This window comes from Lonchura striata, chromosome 5, assembly GCF_050655825.1.
Source record: "Lonchura striata isolate lonStrDom1 chromosome 5, ASM5065582v1, whole genome shotgun sequence".
Classification (NCBI taxonomy): Eukaryota; Metazoa; Chordata; class Aves; order Passeriformes; family Estrildidae; genus Lonchura; species Lonchura striata.
The window spans coordinates 28,922,904-28,941,825 of NC_140707.1; the positions used below are offsets into that span (position 1 = coordinate 28,922,904).

Sequence of the window (18,922 nt, forward strand, 5' to 3'; positions counted from 1 at the left end):
CATGGAAAGTAAATTCTGCACTCCAGCATATGAGTTCAGAGAGCAGGGACAGTTATGCAGGTGAGAATAAGGAGGAAATTAGTGTAGGATCACACCTGCCCTCCTCCCTAGCTTCCACTGACAACTGAACTATTGTGGCTCATCCCTAACAGCAGCAGTGGCAAGGACAAAATTACTAGGAATTCACTGATTGTCAGTCCCCCAGTATCCAGCACTGCTGCTGGCAGCAGTTTTCAGGAAATTCCTCATATACAAGGCACTGAAATTGAAGAGTTCTGATGATTTCTGCTTGTGCCTAGGGACACCTCTGGCTGGGTTCTGCTCAGCAAGATTGGTGCTCAAGACTTCATCCTGTCCCAGCTATGCCTGCTTCAGTTTGGCTTTCTTTGCTCTGGGACAAGACAGAAGCATTTAAAACACAGAAAATTTCAACCCAGGGATGAAAGCATATTTTTCAATGGTCTTCCAGTACCATGCTGGAGGAGATTAACACATTCTTTCCTGTGAAGACACAACAATCAAAAACAGTGAAGTAAATTCAAATAAATAAGGTTTCATAATTTTCCTGACTTTCATAAAGTTTTTCCAGTTTCAGGCTGGCATTTCAGGTGTTAAAAATAGAAATAAAAGAATGGGGAAAAAAAATCTCTGCCAAGAAGAACCAAAGTCCTGGTGAGAAGATACTCATCTCAGGAATAACACATGTATGTGCTATGGAGCTGTAATGAATCTCAAGCCCTTGGGCCTTGCATTGTTCACATAATCTTGTGCCTGGCTCTCTACCCCCCTGACCCAACCTTGGACCTGCCTCATCTCCAAGCACTGGATCACTGCCCCTTGAGCCATGGACACTGCTGGGCCACTTCAGGCAATGACACAACCTTGTCTGTATATTCAAGTTTTCTAAGCCTTAAAAGCTCCTTGAGGAAAACAAAAAAAAAAAGCCTCCTTTCTCCCAGCTCTAACTATAACCTGTCATACAACCTTAGAGGAGAATAAAAAGCTTTCAGCACAAGTCTAATATGCAGCCATGCATACTGCAAGATGATCCCTTTTCAGTTGAGCTGTTGAGTAGCAATATTTTCCAATGCTTTCTTCTTTGCCACAAAGTAAATCATTGAAAATTCTGCAACAAACCCACCGCAGCTAAATTGCCCACTTACCTTTCTCTATTATCAAATTTGCATTAATTACATTCAGCTTAATGGAAGCAATTATTTAATTAGTACAAACTGGTGGTCATGTACATACTCCTGTTGAAATATCTTGGGTTGAACACAGACCAATTACCTGCTGAATTGCACAGCACCTGATCACAAAGTTATTAAAAGTTCAACAGAAAACTCCCTAGACAGTACATAGCTTTTGTTTTCAAAAAGCCATGATGCCAGAGGAATGAAACTCAGAGAGCTGACATATCCAGCTTTGAAACACTCATCCTTCCATTAAATGAGTTTAACTGTATCAGAAATCAGTAAATTATTCCCCACCATTCTGTTGCCTTCAGGGGAAGGCAAGGCGACCTGGTTTCAAGGAACAGCACGGCAGCCCAGTCTCCCCTGGGCCACTCGGGCTAACGACACACGCAGGCACCAGTGTGGTGGACGGTCGAAAGCCTTTATTATCTTATCTCATGGGTTTAAATAGTCTTGGGGGACTCTGCTACGTCAGGGGGGGGTTGGTAGGGTCTCTAGGGTTAGTCAGGAGTGGAAAACTACTGGGTTAGGTGTGGTTACATTCTTTGGGGTAAATGGATAACATGTTGGAGGGTGAGAGGGGGAAGGGGTCTTTCTTTCCGTCACATCCCGAAATCTTCCGTTCGCCTGTCCCTATCTACTACATCTCCCCCCTCCTTTTCATAAGTAACATGAGGTAGTTGTAGATATAGGCACTGGAGTGAGGTACAAACTTGTAACTTGGTAAGGAAAAAAGGGTTTTTGGTAAACTTGAGTAAATCTCGCAAGGTGAGTTTCGAAGGCTTTTGTAGCTGACTGTGTTAGCAGTTTTTGGTTTACAGCATTTGTTGCTGGCCCACGAACAGAATGTTTGCCCGTTCTAGACGGGCCTGAACAAATGAGACTAACTTGTTCAGCAGGCATGGTCCTATGGTAACAGCTAAAAGCAGTATTGCCAGTGGACTTACCAGGGCAGAAATTAAAGTGGTGAGCCAAGGTGATTGATTGAACCAGGATTCGAACCAGCTCTGCTGGGTTTCCTTGTCTCTCTTTCTCTGAGCCAGTCTATCTCGGAGTTCTGCCATAGAGTCTTTAACGACTCCTGTATGATCTGCATAAAAGCAGCATTCCTCTTTCAAAGCTGCACACAGTCCTCCTTGTTGCATGAACAAGAGGTCCAGTCCTCGCTTATTCTGTAAAACTACTTCTGAAAGCGAAGAGACTGATTTCTCTAGATAGGAGATGGATTTCTCGATCCTCTGCAGGTCTTCATCGATGGTCATTTGCAGCTGAGAGAGTCCGTGCTGTTGGGTTGCGATGGCTGAGACACCTGTGGCTGTACCAGCTGCTCCCAGGCCGAGCAGCATTGCGATAGTTATACCTGTGATTATTTTTCTTTTGTGCAGTCTGTCAGGTTCTTTGAAAAGGTGGTACACTTCTTCATCTGAGTGGTATAGGACTCTAGGAACAATCAGAACTTGGACACAGAAGTCAATAGAGTCATTAAATTTGGCAAGGAACACACAAGGACTCACTCCGGATCGCTGGCAAACTCACATCCCAGATGCGGATGGGACTACTCACTTACCGATCTTTCTGTTGGGCTTGACAACTTTAGTGCAGAAGTTGCCTTTCTGCTTTGCTAAAGTTGCATTACCAAAACATTTGCCTTGTCCTGTGATTTGACTCAGGGTGATTCCTCTGCGGGGAGTGTCCCATTTGCACTGGTGGGGGGCACTGGCTGTGGAGTAACTGAAGGGGGTGTCTAAAGCAATGCCTTCGTAGAAAGGGGGTTTAACATCATAACAAAGCTAACAGGAGTTAGTCAGGTTCGGTTTGGTTTCGTTTAGGGTTAGAAAGGTAGTTTCTAGTATATAAACACAGGGGTGTTCCACGGGCTGGTGGAGGGTTCTATGTGACCCTTTTGCAGCTCGCGGTCAACCAGTTCCAGCAAGGCTGCCATTCGAGGCTTTGACAGGGGCCACTGCTCGACCCATATGGGGTCTGGTGATTTCCAAGTCAGTTTGATTGGCAGCAGTGGGTGTACGGCAGTGGCCCTTATTATAAATTTGTAATCCTGACTCCTAACATAGCAAGGATGTCCCTTCCTATCAGGGGTGGAGAGTTTTGCAAAATGTAGGGGTGGATTGCTACTGTTTGTTCTGGTCCCTTTTTTGTATGAAGCGTTATGGCTACTAATTGGGTGCTTTTCCAAGCTCGGGACGGCCCTCCCACTCCGTTCACTGGGGGGACTTCTTTGCATTGCCAGTGTCGGGGCCACAGTGCTTGGGGAAAAATCGAGCAGTCTGCTCCTGTGTTTGCCCAAAACTGAAGCCCTATGACATGGGGGTCCTGACTGCCATAAAGGCGGCACGTCCCCCACACCTTCGGTGGCTCCTTCCCTATTTTCATGGCCAGGGCCACCCAGGGGTCCCGTTCTGGGGCGTCCCCTGCTGACCCTGCGGCACAGGCGCTGCTTGCGGCGGTAGTGGGTACGAAGGTACCGCAGGCTGTGTTGCGAAATTCGCTGGCGAGGGTACGAAGCTGGCTGCCTCCCGTGGGGGTATGGGGTATAAGGGCGCCCCGTCCCACTGGGGGTTGGCATAGATGGGCTGCTTTGCATTTGCAGCGGGAGGAGGCTGGGTGCAGCCTGCACGCCCCCTCCCTCTCCCGTTTCCCTGGGTCCGGGACCTGCATTCCTTGGCCAGATGCCCCTTCCTCCCGCAGCCCCAAACAGGCTCTTCTCGGGCGTGCTTGGGGTGGAGGCGCCGCGGCGGGCTGCCATGCCAGCTGGGGACAGCTCAGCGCAGGCTATTTTTATTTCTCCCCAGTCGGTAAACTGGGCTGGTTTGTATTGTGGCTGCTTTTCGGTGCGGCTTAAAGCTTTACTTGGTTTTGTTTTAAATTGCATTGGCTCTATTTTCTTCGTCTCAGAGTCCCAGCCGGCTCCCGGCAGCTCGAAAGAGCTGCCGGAGCTGCTGCCGGACTCCGAGTCGGAAGTCGAATGCCAGCGCACTTCCGGGGCTCGGTGCCGTTTTGCGCGGCTCCGACCCCGCTCCTCCCCCCGGGGGTGGCGCCGCTGCCGCCCCCCGGGCTCGCCCTGCCTCCTGCAGAGGGGGGTTTCTCCCTTATATGGTGGCAGCGTCAGGCGCGGCTGCCGATCGGCTCCGAGCCCTCTGCCGCTTTCTTCCTCTTTCTCCCGCACACGCACATTAGCGAAACTCCGCGCTTCTGGGCTCTTCGCGCCGAGACTGCCCGCGCCCCGCCCCTCCCCTTGGCTGCTGGCGCCATTTTCAAAGGCGTATGGAGGCGGCGTGGGCAGCATCCCCTCCCGAGCCGCGGCTCCCGCGGCTCTGGCTTCCCCCGCCAGTCCCTGCCAAAAGAACTCTGCGCGCTGCTGCACCTCCGGTACCGGGTCACTGACCGGCGGTGGCGGGGCGGATGGGGAAGCCGCGGATTTTTGGGAGGTTTCCGCGGGGGGTCCCGGGCCCCCGCCCGGGGAGGGGGGCGACGCGCCGGCCCCTCCCGGATCCCCGCTCCCGGGCGGGTCACCCTCAGGGGTAGTTTGCGTTGCCGCTCCTACCCCTAGCTTGGGTGTAACTAATAAACACGTACGCGCTGCGCTCCATGTCTCTTGCTCTTCTATTGCTCTGCGCAGGGCTTTCTCTACTTTTCCCCACGCCTTAAGGCATTTGCCGCTGCCTGAGGATTTCGTGTCCTCGGCCAGCGCGGCTGTGCATTTTTCCCATATCTCCGGATGCAAAACATCCACAGGGCGTTCAATTGCCCCACGCTCAAGCAGCCTTGCTATAGCAAGATAAAAGTCTTTGAGCTTACACTCAATTCCCCATTGCTTATGAACCTCACTTACGACCCTGGCGATGGCATCCATGATGATCGCGGGTCCTGGGACGTCTCCCTTGCCGAGAACACGGTCTCACCGGTCTGGCCGCTGCTCTTGTCCAGGCGACACCCGCTGCCCGAGCGAATTATTCCCGGGCTTCGGCACCAGTTATGTTGCCTTCAGGGGAAGGCAAGGCGACCTGGTTTCAAGGAACAGCACGGCAGCCCAGTCTCCCCTGGGCCACTCGGGCTAACGACACACGCAGGCACCAGTGTGGTGGACGGTCGAAAGCCTTTATTATCTTATCTCATGGGTTTAAATAGTCTTGGGGGACTCTGCTACGTCAGGGGGGGGTTGGTAGGGTCTCTAGGGTTAGTCAGGAGTGGAAAACTACTGGGTTAGGTGTGGTTACATTCTTTGGGGTAAATGGATAACATGTTGGAGGGTGAGAGGGGGAAGGGGTCTTTCTTTCCGTCACATCCCGAAATCTTCCGTTCGCCTGTCCCTATCTACTACACCATTCCCATCAATATTAATATGTGACTGCTACTGATATGTACATTGTAGGTGACAGGCTAAGAACCCCACTTCACTAAGAGCTGAATACTCATGCCCATGCAGCATTTTAAAAAGTCTGGCATCTGGATGGCATCTACAAAAGACAGGAGGAAGAAGGCTGGCCTATGTGTCCTTTTTGAATTTAAGACACATCAGGTACTTGCCTAAGGATACTTCACTGAAGTTAATGAATTTTTCTGGGGATTATTTTAAATAATGCCTTTAAATGTACATTTCTCCCACCTTGTAAAGACAACTATGCCTGGAAAGTTTATGGAAACAGACATGGTTTAAAAACATCCTCTTGAAAAACAGCTACCTCATGTGATGAACAGAGACGACACCAAAAAGCTGAGATTTTATCCAGCTGGAATTCAGATTGCCACCAAAGAGAATGGCCACTCTTAGGGATCACATAAGTTTGGTCCAAAAAAATGTACTTCAAATGTGAAGGTTCTCATGGAAAAGGCTAAGATATTTACGAAAAGCCTCTGCTGGCCTCCAGAGAATTTATAACCAGATCACAAGACACAGCCTTAACCTATTTACAAGCAGAAGAAATCCACATGTGATGCTGAAGCTCCCACCACCCTCCCACAAGAACAGATCACAGCACACAATGTGCAGAGCTGCTATGGGCCTCCCAAGGGACTGAGAAACCTAAGGCAAATACACATTTTTTAGAGGGCTGCAAGTCAGCTGAGGATGAAATGAGAAGGGACTGGTGAAGTTTAAAAGACCAATTCATGGGTCTTGCTCTGCAAAGCAAGTGCTCACACCTCACTGGTAATTTCTCATTAGCACTGTTTGCTCTCTGGGAGCACTCGCATATTCTGCACCACACATGAAAGTCCCAGTCCAATACCAAAGGGCTACCTTTCCTTCTTTTTCTCCTCCTCCCCTTAATTAAAAGGATTTCCAGGAATTAGCAGGCCCTCACCTATTTGTTTTAAACAGTGATTTCTTTACATTATAACTTAAATTATAGGAATATATGAAGTTTAAGTGCCATTCTGCACAGAGGGGTGCTAAAAAATTATAATCTTTTTCTTCATTGGAATGAGTCCAAAATATTGTCATGCCAACTGTGATTCTAAAGATGCAGGCAAGATAAACTGAACAACATAATCTACACTTTAACAAACTAGAGATATATCCAACTCCCCGATAACTGACTAACAAATCACTGACAATCAGAGAAATTAAGATGAGAATACGGAAATTTTTTCTCTCGCTTCCTATCACCTTCACCAGCACATCTTCTAATGATCTCAGCTTTTCATTTTACAGGATATTAAAAAAAAGGTAAGGTAGACAATTCAAAATTTATGAGGAGCCAAGCGACCTTACTGTGTGCCACCTTTCTTATTTCATTCCTCATGCCACAGGCATAAATTAGGTTTGCAGTCTCCCTCACTTAACAGCCCTATGTATCTTGCATTCATGTCTCCCTGTCTACTAGCTTTTAATACCATTTACCAACATTCATTTCTTCTCAGCTGCCTTTCTCCCTCCAGGGTTCTCTGTACAGCTCTAAGGGAACTCAGGAAAATACATTTTCTACCGTTTATGTTCCCAGATCCTCAGGGCAAGGCGCTGCACTCACCCCTCTTTAGGCAGAAGAGGACCAGGTGGGACACTTTCCACTACAGGCTAAAAAGGCTGCTATTTAAACTTGGATGCTTACAGAAGTGACTTGCTGGCACCACCAGAGGCTTAGAAGCAAAAATGAAAGGGTAGTCAAAGCCAAGTTTTTTTTCCTGTACAGGAGAGCTGTAACAGGAATCAGGCCAGAAGGGTTGGGGTTTAAGATATAATGACAGTATAAAAATGCAAAAGTGCTTTTTCTTGGCAGATATTAGTTTCTCATTTCCTGGGTTTTCCGTACATGTTCCACAGCATTTAAATCTAGCTGTTGAAGCCTCAAAAACACAAAGGTACCTAATACAATATTCCAGCCAAGTTCCTCTAAGAAATGCCTCAAAGCCATTTGACTGAAGGAAGAAGCAGAAACATTTACCATCAGGTGGCCTTCTCAGCTACAGAAATTTGCATCACAAGCGTCAGCACTCTAGTGCTATTTGCAAAAGCTAAGTTTGTCAGGGCTGAAAATAATATTCAGTAACAATAAAAACTACTGACTGTGGCTCGTAGTTACGGAAAACTTTCTGGGTAACAATTTCAAACTGTGGTTGAGATACCAATTCGTGTGAGGACCAATCAAGACTCAATGCTGGTCAACAGCCAAGAAGCTCCAAGGAGGCCCATCTTTTACAGAGTTCCAATCTCCTGTCTTTCAAAGCAGAGGGAAAAAAAAAAAAAAACACTGTAGCAAAAGTGAATTGAAAAGTAAGGTGCCAAAGCAAGAGAAAAACTGAAGCTCAAGAGGGGTGAAGTGACTTTCTCATATAACCAGGACTTGTGACTCTCTCCTAGGAAGAATATACAGAAGGTTAGACAAAGATGTGGACAGACAAAGCAGCATATAAAAGTCTACGGAGAGCAGTACGCAAAACTTATTCTGAGCCACTTTCTAACCCAGAGGCTAACCTAGGCTGGAGTTCTCTTCCTTATGATAAGAGAAAGTGGGGAAAGATATGGCATGTGCTGGATAACATTTATTCACAATATAATACTTAGAAAATCCTGTTTCCTCAAATTATAAAAAAAGAAACTGAACAGCAAGACAAGGTTGTTAAGATTCTATTTCAGTTTCAGCATTCTTGTCAACCTGTCCTGCATACAAACGTTTCTTGTCAGCCCTTTCTGGACCCCTGCTACAAGTCCTGACTGCTCACAGGCCTGCCTGCCAGTACCAGAGATACTTCTTGCATTTTTTCTACTCTCTGACACTCTTTCAAATACTCATTCCAGCAACAGATATCAAAATGATAAGGACAGCAGAACAGAACAACAGTTTACTTTTATCTAATAAAGGGAACAAGGTAGCTTTGGAGAAGTAGATAAGGCCAACAAAACAAAAGTCATGCAAAATAGAAGAAGGATGCCAGCTCAGCTCTGCAAGGCTGCAACAGCAGAAGTTACGCAAAGCAATGGTATTGCAGTTAATCAAAAGTGGGGGTCGAGGGACAGCCCCCTATAAAGCACACCGGACATTGAAGACAGACCCCAAATATAAGGAATTCTGATAAGGGGTGTGACTACGTAAAATAATCCCTACACACCAAGTACTCAGGGAGAGCTAATGAGTGTGTAATCTGTGTGCGCATGGCACACTCGAGCCTCCAAGTGCCCAGCGCTGCAGTGAGGAATGTCTGCTTTCTAATGCTCAAAAGTGTGCTAGAAAGTTTTGTCTGGCCAATTTTGGTATCATTTTTGCCAACTCCCAATGGGGCACTCTGCCTGATCTCCCGTAGATCCGAGGGATCCCTGGATCTTCATGCGGGCACTGGGACATTCCTGGAGAAGACCACAGATCCCCGGACCAGTCTGGGGCACAGATAAGATCCTATTTGATAATAAGGTATTCCTTTGGGAATCCTGTCCATATAGGACATGTAGCTCTTCCAGGGCATTGGTTGGGTTATTTCATATTCCAGAATTCACTTTTTGACTTGGTTTTATCAATCCATAATTTGTGTTTGCATTTTTATCAGTATTGTAGCATTTTGGGTCTACTATTCAGAGATAGGCAGTAGATAATCTAAAAGGGTTATTGTGAAAAAAAACCCACTTGGTTGCCTTTTATAACATTGGAAAAGTTTGGAGCCCCCCCTGGGGGACCAGCAACCAGGGAGAATTTGATTAAGTGCTGCAATCAGCGGTGGCCACTGTACCAACTAGACTCTGGAGAAAAGCGGCCACAAAATGGAACCTTGAATGTTGTTTTTAAGACGGGAACAGAAATGGGATGAGGTTACATACGCTGATATGTTTTTCACTTTACGGAATCGTCCTGAATGGCAGAAAGATTGTGGCTTGAATCCAGCCTGCTGAGAGCCTTTTACACAGGCTATTGAAAGGGAGAATCAAGGAAAATGGTTAAAACATTGCTGCTCTATGTGCAGCACAGGACAAAGTTGTTCTAAACATCTCCCCAGTATGAAGGATGATTTAAATGTTACGGTCAGTCCTAACTGCAGGTTGGATGGGGGAACAGAAAACCAGGCTGCTGAGACTGATATCATGAGGGAAATGGCACGTAAAGAGGTGGATTTATCAGGTCTGGAAGAGAAGGTAGAGAGGACAGAGGATGTATCACGGAGCAGAGAAGACAGAAGAGACAGAGAGGATATATCAAGGAACAGAGGGGTTTAGTCTGACTGCAGAGACAGCTAGAGCTAAACACAGAGATGTGAGAGGAGCTGCCTTTCATCAGGCAGCTGGTATGAATGGTCCAATTACAGTAAAAGTTCCATTTTCAATAACAGACCTTAATAATTGGAAGTTGATGCCTGGCACCTATCAAGAGGACCCAGACAAAATGGCAAAAGCATTTGAAATGATGATAAAACTTCAGGATCCAGACTGGAAGCATATAGACGCTATATTAGAAATGTTGTTTGACAGTACAGAAAGAGAGATGGTTGTTAAAACCAGTAGGTGGTTTGTAGAAGAGCAAATTTTGACAGGTAACTTGTCAGGTACACTGGACTTTAATTTTCCCACTGTGGATCCCAAGTGGGACCGTTATGTGCCCATGTTTAGAGAGAGATTTAAATAGATATCAACAATAGATGCTATATGGAATTGGAAATGCCATACCAAAGGCTATCAATATGTCAAAATTCTTTGAAATTAAGCAGGATGGTAAGGAATCACCTAGTGAATTTTTAAACTGCCTGAAAGAAACGGCTCAAAAATATACTAATATTGATCTTGAAACAGAGGAAGGAAAAACTCAATTAGCCCCCATATTTGTGAGGCAATCCTCAGATGATATTAGAAGGAAATTACAACAGGCTCAGGGACAAGACCAGTATGATTTAGGGAAACTGTTAGATATTGCTTGGGGAGTTTTTTAGAACAAAGAAAACCAGCAAGAAATAACTAAACAAAAAGTAGCTGGAGTTAATGAAGGAATTTCTAGAGGAATGGTGCCCCCAGGGAAAGGAAGAAGACAAGGATGTGCCCAGCCTGTGACTGTCACTGGCAATGATTGAGGGGAACTGGAGGATTCTTCCCTGGCAGAACCTCAGATTACAGCTAAGCTGGGGAACAAGGAGGAAAATGAGGATGTAGCATTTTTAGTAGATACAGGAGCTAGTAACATAGTGCTAAATACAGTTTGAGGAAATTTGAGTACGATTCTCTAACAATCAGTGCAGCAGGGAATTCTAGTTCTGCCATTTTTCCACCCATTAATTTTAAATTAGGAAAATAGTGGATGACTCACCAGTTTTTGCATCTACCCAATTTGCCAACGCTTCTCCTTGAGAGAGAATTTTTACAAAAAACTAAATGCTGAAATCAAATTTTGAAATGGCAAAATACTGGTTATTATTCCAGAATCTAATTATGTGGAAGCCTCTATTTTTGCATTACAGCCTCTGAAACTAGACGTGATACATCTGCCAGTATCACTTGAGGATGCAATGATCCTGATAGTGTGGGCTGGAGAGGTGCCCAGGTGATCCTAAAAAGCAGAGCCTGTAAGAATGAAATTGAAACCTAGAGCAGGACCAGTAAGGCAAAAGCAATACCCTTTGAAAATAGGAAGTCATAAGGGGTTATAACCCCTTGTGGGAAAATGTATAAAATATGGCCTGTTGAAGGAATGTGAATCCAAATTTAATACCCCTATTCTGCAGTTAAGAATGCAAACTGAAGGAAAAGCTTACCAACTGGTACAGAACCTTAGAGCCATAAAAAAGGTAGTAGAAAATATACACCCAGTAGCAGCAAATCCTTATACCTTACAAGCAACCTTGAGTGAAAAATTGGAATTGTTTACCGTATTAGATTTCAAAGATGCTTTTTCCTGTATCCCTTTGAGTACTTAGAGTCAAGAGCTATTTGCTTTTGAATGGAAAAATCCAAACAGAGAAATAGCCCCACCACATTTGGAAATCAACGGGCAAAAGAACTGAAGGAATGGAAAGATCAGAACCCTATTAGAGTCTCGTTACAGTGTGCAGATGACATTCTGATAGACACGGAAACTAAACAGCAATGCTCGGATCAGACTGTGGCCTTGCTTAATTTTCTGGGATAACTCGATACAGAGGATCCAAAGACAAAGCAGAAATATTCCAGACCACAGTAACCCATTTGGGATTCTAAATTCTCCAAGGACAAAGGAGGCTGCAGCAAGAATGAAAAGCAGCAATTTACCAACACCCACTGCCACAAACAGTAAGAGAGTTATGTACATTTTGTGGGATGGTGGGATGGCATCTCCTGTGTATTAGCAATTGTGGGTTGCTAGTAAAGCCACTATATGAGCTCTTGGAGACAGCTCAGGAGGACGTTATAGTCTGCACTGATGATTCATGGGCTGCCTTGGTACAATTCAAGCAAGCCCTTATGCAGGCCCTACTCTGGGGGGCCCCATGTGCCTGTTTGAACTATTTACCTATGAAAGACATTAAACAGCGCTGTGAGTGCTGCTACAGTTCCTTGGGGAGCAGAGGAGGGCTGTGGCCTACTTTACAAAGCAACTAAACGTCAGCCAAGGCTGGTCTAATTGCCTGAGAGCAGTAGCAGCTACTGTTCTTTGATCCAGGAAGCTTGAAAACTGACTTTGGGATTGTCATTTTTGTGCCACACATGCTGCAGTCAGTACTCAAACAAAAAGGGGAACACTGGCCCAGCCAGATGTGTAGTATCAGGTAGACTTGCTGGAGCAAGACAATGTGATAATCAAAGCAACTTCTATCATTAACCCTGCTGTGCTCTTATCTGCCCAATAAGTAGAAGGAACCGCAGAGTAAGACTATGTTTTGCTTTGTTTGCTTACAAACTACAAAAGAAGTGTATTCCAGCAGACTTGACTAGGGAGACAGACCCTTGGCAAGTCCTGATTGAGAGATGTTTACTGATGGGAGCAGCTTTGTCCAAAATGGGAAATGACTATATGGATAATGCAGTGACTACACACCATGAGGTAATTGAATCAGGGACACTCCCTCCCATGTGTAATGGCACTCACTAAAGCTTTGGAATTTAGCAGGAAAATGAGTTAACATTTGGACTGATTAAAAATACAAAAATTTTGGAGTGCTGCATGCACACTGGGCCATCTGGAAAGAAAGAGGCCTTTTGACATCTCAAGACATGTCAATCAAAAATGGAAAACAAATCTGAGATTTACTCGAAAATATCCAGAAACCAGCTGAGGTTGCTATTACGCACTACAGTGCACACCAAGGAGGTAAGACCAAACTGGACCTGGGGAATCATTTAGCTGATAAGGTTGCCGAAGAGGATGCAGAAAAAGGCACATTAGAAAACATATCATTAATACCCCTGCTAGAGATACCTCTCCCAGTAGAAAAATCAGAGTATATTGCTAGGAACTGTCAATTAATTGAAACCTTAGAAGCAAAATTTGATCCACCAGCCTGGGCAGTTACTCCAACCAGGCAAATAATAGTCCCAGAACCCAATCTTGCATGAAACAGTGGATTGTGAAAATAAAGCCACTCATTAGAATACTGAAAAATTTTTGAAACATTTGCAAACATCTATAATTGGGTTTTAAACAGATCAGAATGTACAATCACGAATCCAACAAATGAATAGTTTATAAAAGAAACAACTCTAGCACAGCTTACAAAGTAGTGCTAGGAGCCATGAAATCTGGAAATGTTCTGGGTGAATATTGGCAGATTAATTTCACTGAATTACCCAGAAAGGGGGGGTGTTAACACCTCCTAGTTCTGGTGGAAAATATTTCTGGGTGGCCAGAAGCCTTTCCTTGTCACACCAATCAGCTAGGGAAGTGACTAAAATACTGTTGAATCAAATAATAACTAGATTCTGGGTACCTTTGGGAATGTCATCAGTCAGTAGTTCCCACTTTAATGCAGAAGTGGTACAATAGGTTAGAAAAACCTGGGAAGCAATAGCTTGGGATCTTCCTACTCCTTATAGGTCCCAATCTAGTGGCAAAGTAGACTGAATGAATTATTCAAATTGCAACTGGGTAAAGTATGTCAGGAAACCTCCAGGACAGGAGTCCAAGCCTTACCTGTTGCTGTACTACAAGTCAGAATTCAGCTGTGGAACACCAGCAAAATGAGCCCCTGTGAGTTGCTATATGGTCAACCTTACCATGTACCACATATTCCAGGAGATACACACTTAAAAGAAGGGGTCAACTTGAATAATTACTTCATTTCTCTACATAAAACTTCATGGGATTTACAGCAAGCAGTGGTGATCTCCAGACTGACAGGATTGGACACACCAGCACACAAGTTCCAACCAGAAGATTGGGTCTGCTTAAAAGACTGGAGAACCTCTCTGCCCCAGTCAAAGTGGAGGGGACCTTTCCAGCTCCTACTGACAACTTTAACTGCATTGAAACTGGGCACAGTAAAATCACAGATACATTATACCAGAACTAAAAGGGAAAAATACCCTCAGGTAATAAAAAAATCCAAGTTAAGTCCTGTTTTGCTATCAAAATGGTAGAGTGTCTATGGATATCCAGGAAATTTGGAAACAAACTCAGATTTTACAGCACACAGCTCCAGACAACACCTCCTGGGGATCTGAAGAAATCTGGACCAAACTTACTTCATGGCTTACCCAGCTGGACTTGGTTAAAACATTGTTTTATAACTGTCACTACAATAATTGCTATGTGAGATTTAGCTTGCTTGTTGTAACACATTATGGTATAAAACAAAGAACATATATTAAGAGATGAGTTCCCACAAGGAATATTGTCTCAAGAAAAGGGGGAACTTCATAAGGACAACAGAACAGAACAACATTTTACTCTTATCAAATAGAGAAAAGTAGATGAGACTGATAAAACAGAAGTCAAGAGAATGCCAAAGAACTATATAAAGACCTCCAATAAGGGGTGTGACCATGTAAAGTAAAGTAATCTATATACATCAAGTAAGCTGGAATAGTTAATGAATATGTAACCAGTACACATGATAAAATCTCTGCTTAGCCAACATTCAGGGCACTCAATTACAGGAAGGATCATCTGATTGACAATGCTCTGCAATAAAGAACGCCTGTTTTCTAACACTCAAACTGTGCTAAGAAGTTTCTATCTGGCCAATTTTGGTATCTAAACTCCAACTGGCCTTGCATAGGAGGAAGGTGTCTCACAAGGCCAGTTCTGCAGGGTGTTCAGCACACCACCATGATGCCATGCAAAATGCACTTAAACTGCTGTGGTAAAGCACACTGAGACTCGTTTGAACAGAAAGGGGGTAAAACTGCCAAGTTTCTAAGTAGGTCTCTAATAATAGGAAAATATAAAATTTTACTTCAGGAAAGATGCAGATTACAATCCTAGCCCTTAATGTTACAAACAGTGCTAAAATACTGTGTATCTTCAAAGTAGAAGTCACTTGAACATTTAACAGCATTTGAAGAGCAGCAAGCTCTACTTTGCTGGAAAAGAATAACATCTTTAATTGAGCTTTTAAAAAGTGTCCAAGACTTTACAAGGGTAGACTCCTAGCACTACTTGAAATGAAGACCATTTAAATAATTTCATGTTATACATCATTAAGCTGAAACATTCAAAACCAAGGTAGAGAACACAAAGCACGGCAAAGATAAAGTGATCTGCTCAAGGTCAACTGAAAATTTTTCTGAGAGGCAAGAAGAGAAACTAATTTTTGAGATATCTCTATGACCTGACCAGAAAGCCTTTCCTCTAACATTTTATCTTGGAGTGATTAAGATCATACGCAAGTACAAACATACTTATTTATGTAAAGGTTATGCTTATCCCTGAAAAACAATGCAAGCAGGTATCTCCTGAGTTACCCAAGCAAACTATGTTCTATAGCAAAAACTGGGTGTACACAAATCAGAAATGAGTCAGTTTAGTGCTAAGGCTGTGCTCTGTTACTAAAGCAGAATGCTATCTCCGATGGAATAAATGTCCCCATCATATTTATAATGAAGCTAATCCATTTTCATATTGTAAAATAACTCGGTCCAGAATCTTGATGAACCACTGACATGTCTTCCAAGGACTCTATTGTTAAAGATGCCTTTTTTACTGGAATTTCAATAATTAATCATGTTATAGGGTAGTTTTATTTCTGTGTGGCTTATCCTTTGATGATCTAATTTACATTTATAATGAACTACTCCCTTGTGGATTAATTGCTTGTGTTATTTTCTCTATTAATCAGACGTCAACATTTGCATTACAGATGACTGTTTGCATTATTTTCACACTACTAAATCTGGCAGCATGGTACTAATGATAAATACTTTCCTCAGTTCTAGACATGAGATAGTGTCTCGGTCCTTTTAAACAAAGGCATTATTAGGACCCTACCACTCTTCTGAAGCAGCCTGGTCATTCTGTGGTATTAGCTACATACATTTATTATGTCTAAGAATTTTTTTTCTACCAGCAAACTAAAAATGCACTAATATTTTGGTCACCCATTGCTGTCAAATAAGCCTTGACCAAAGGGCAGAGGATTATGAATCTGAAGCCATCGGAGACTTTTTTTTTTCCTAGATCCCTGTCTAACTTTAAGAATTTTACACCTTTCATCTACTCACTGCAACTCTTTCCTAGGTCTTCCCAACAGTGTTGTCTGAAGAACTCCTTTTTGTCAAAACCACATACTTACACTTACGGAAAAAAAAAATATTAGTGCTAATATGAAACAAAACAAATCTGAGCTAGTCAACCTGACTGTGCCTGGAGGAGATAGGGAAATACTCACACACACTGCTCTGTCCACAGACAGGGAGGCAGCAACCTTTGCCAGGTGGCTGAGCACAGTCACCTCCTTTCCAGCACAGCTACACCCAAAGGAACACACCTGGACCCTGCAGAATGCATCTCTGCTCCCAGATGGTGGCACTGCATTCAGCCTTGCTCATGATTCTTTACCCAGATGTGATTCAGACACACAGGGAAGAGGCCAACAGGGAGAGGAGGAAGAGCCTGGCTACCCCACTGCCCAAACTTAGCAGCTGCCTTCTCTCTTATCTGTAAGCAATTGGGAGCAATAGCAGCTGCAGCAATGCTCTCTCTGGGCTGCTACTCTGACACAGAGGTTTGGGCATCGTAGGGTTGTTCTTTGCACAGGAACACATAGAACTTCACATGTCCAAAACACTCTCACATGCAAGAACCTTCAAGGCCAAACTACATCAGATTATTAAGAGACATGTAATTTATATACAAAAGCATCCCTGGCCCATCTGGGTCAGCAGCTTCAGTAACAGACTTGCTACCCTCCAAGTTTAGCTAAGCTCTGCCAGTTCCCAATTTTACAGTGGCAGAGAACAACTTGGACACGCAAAATAGTTAAATAGGTAAAATGCCAGTGTCAGGAGTATAGACAAATGGTGTGTCACAAGCAAGCATGGTGGTAGCCAGACTTCCTACAGCACGAGATAAAATTCCCAGCAGATCTGTCACACATATCTACTACCCCTCACCTGTCAACTCCCTCTTCTCCTTTAACTAGCATTACAACCGGTACCTTGAAACCTGTCACAGAAGAAGCAGTCCTGTGCTTGCCACAGATGTTTCCAAGACATATCTTTCATTCTGGGATGGTTAACATCTTCTCCATGTGGCTTCGGTCAGACAGGAAGAGATAAAGACCTCCTCTGCCCTTTCCCTATCCCACCAAGAAAAAAAAAAACAAAACATTCTACCTTATGACAGTCCACACTGCACAGTCTGCACAAGCAGGACTGTCAGTTGTGGCATTCAAGAAGAAGTGACTCTTGAGGAGGTGCCTGGTACCTGCACAGCAACACTGACAGGCTATCTTACAAGGAAAGACAAATTGAAGATCTATTACATCTTAATGTGATTAAGTCCTTTCTGAACATGTTATTCAGCTCTTTCCCTAGGGCCAAAACACAATCTATTCCATTCCCAAATAGTATTGGTTTTTTCTGCAGATATAAGGAGGGCTGCTTATAATGTAAAGTAGTTTTTAGGGAAGTAAATGTCTCAAGGTGGTCCTCAGTAAGAATAGCTTCACATCAACCTGCTCAGCATAAGGCATCTGTTGCAAGGCATGAAGTATTAAAGTACTGGTTGATAGTACTAGGCAATAACTGGGAATGTTACTTCAATAACCCATTTATGGAATGCTCTCATTTTCCACCCCATGAATATAGTCCCTCCCTTGACTTCATGGTGTGGTTAGTAAAGCTGAATAGATCTATTCATTTTGGACACAAATAATACCTTTGTATCTGTTGGCAGATGTTGTGAGGAAAGCTGCTCATTTCACAGCATAAAGCTTTTCATAGATACTTCATTCCTTGTAGCATATTGTTGGAATTATGTCATTCCTATATTGTATCAGTTCTTCCCCATCTATTCATACCCTTTAAATTATACCTTTGCTCTTTGCATCATAATCCTGGGGTCATTATGTACTTGAACTGTAAATATTCCTATTCTCTGCCACAAGAGAACAGAGAGGAAATTGTGCAAGGCAGGTCACAGTAGCCTCCTCTAACAAGAAATGAAAGCCTGGACTTTGTGTGCAGCTCCAAAATTTGTGCTACCGAGCTGCCATAATGACATACTACCTCCTATTAATCTGCAATTAAACACTGACAGAGACTGTCAATCTAATGTCCTATCCATTCAGCAGAACTAAATGTACCATTTCTGTCCCCAACACCGTTCCTATGATGAAAACTCTTAAAAAAAAAAGTTAAATCTGAGATTTAATGGAGTGAGGAAGAGTCCAAATACTGAATTAAGAAGGAGCAAGATTACCCTTTTTATAGCCTCATCACATCTGTGACTGTAAAGGCTGAGAAAACAGAATGGCTCTGCAGGAATATATGCAAGCACAGAAATTATCTGCTAACACCTACAGAAAACTTGTTTGTTGTCACAAACCCCTCTGGTATAACTACCTCTTTGCTATTTGTATGTGCTCACTGCCTCTGAGAGACACAGTCCTTTCTCAGTGCTATCCTGTCTGAAGTGCCCCTTGGTATCCATTACACTTGCCCCCAAAGCACAGCACATTCCCTCATGGTTCACCTTACTCAGCTTGGCACAACATGTCAAGGTCAACACTCATCACACGCACAGCTGAGAGACAGCAGTGCTTGAACATCACTGCAGGCTTGAAATGAGACACAAGCTAGAGAACTGCACAGTCCAGGGGATGGAACCCAGGCTGAGATTCCCTGTGTCCTCGGTTGGACCTGCAGGAAGACGTTCCCTTTGCAC

At 43.9% G+C, this 18,922-nt stretch overlaps 1 protein-coding gene across 16 annotated transcripts in view; it reads right to left on the reverse strand.

The window, feature by feature from the left end:
- Nucleotides 1–18,922, reverse strand: part of TSPAN4 (tetraspanin 4) — a 430,007-nt gene that overhangs the window by 283,536 nt on the left and 127,549 nt on the right. For 4 of the 16 annotated variants that reach the window (XR_014955981.1, XR_014955984.1, XR_014955983.1 and 1 more), the window contains exon 1: nt 2,144–4,124. The exons of the other annotated variants lie outside the window; for them this stretch is intronic. The gene's annotated coding sequence lies outside the window, so the exon portion shown is untranslated. Of the gene's footprint in view, nt 1–2,143; nt 4,125–18,922 lie in introns of those variants that run through there. 16 annotated transcript variants of the gene reach the window in all.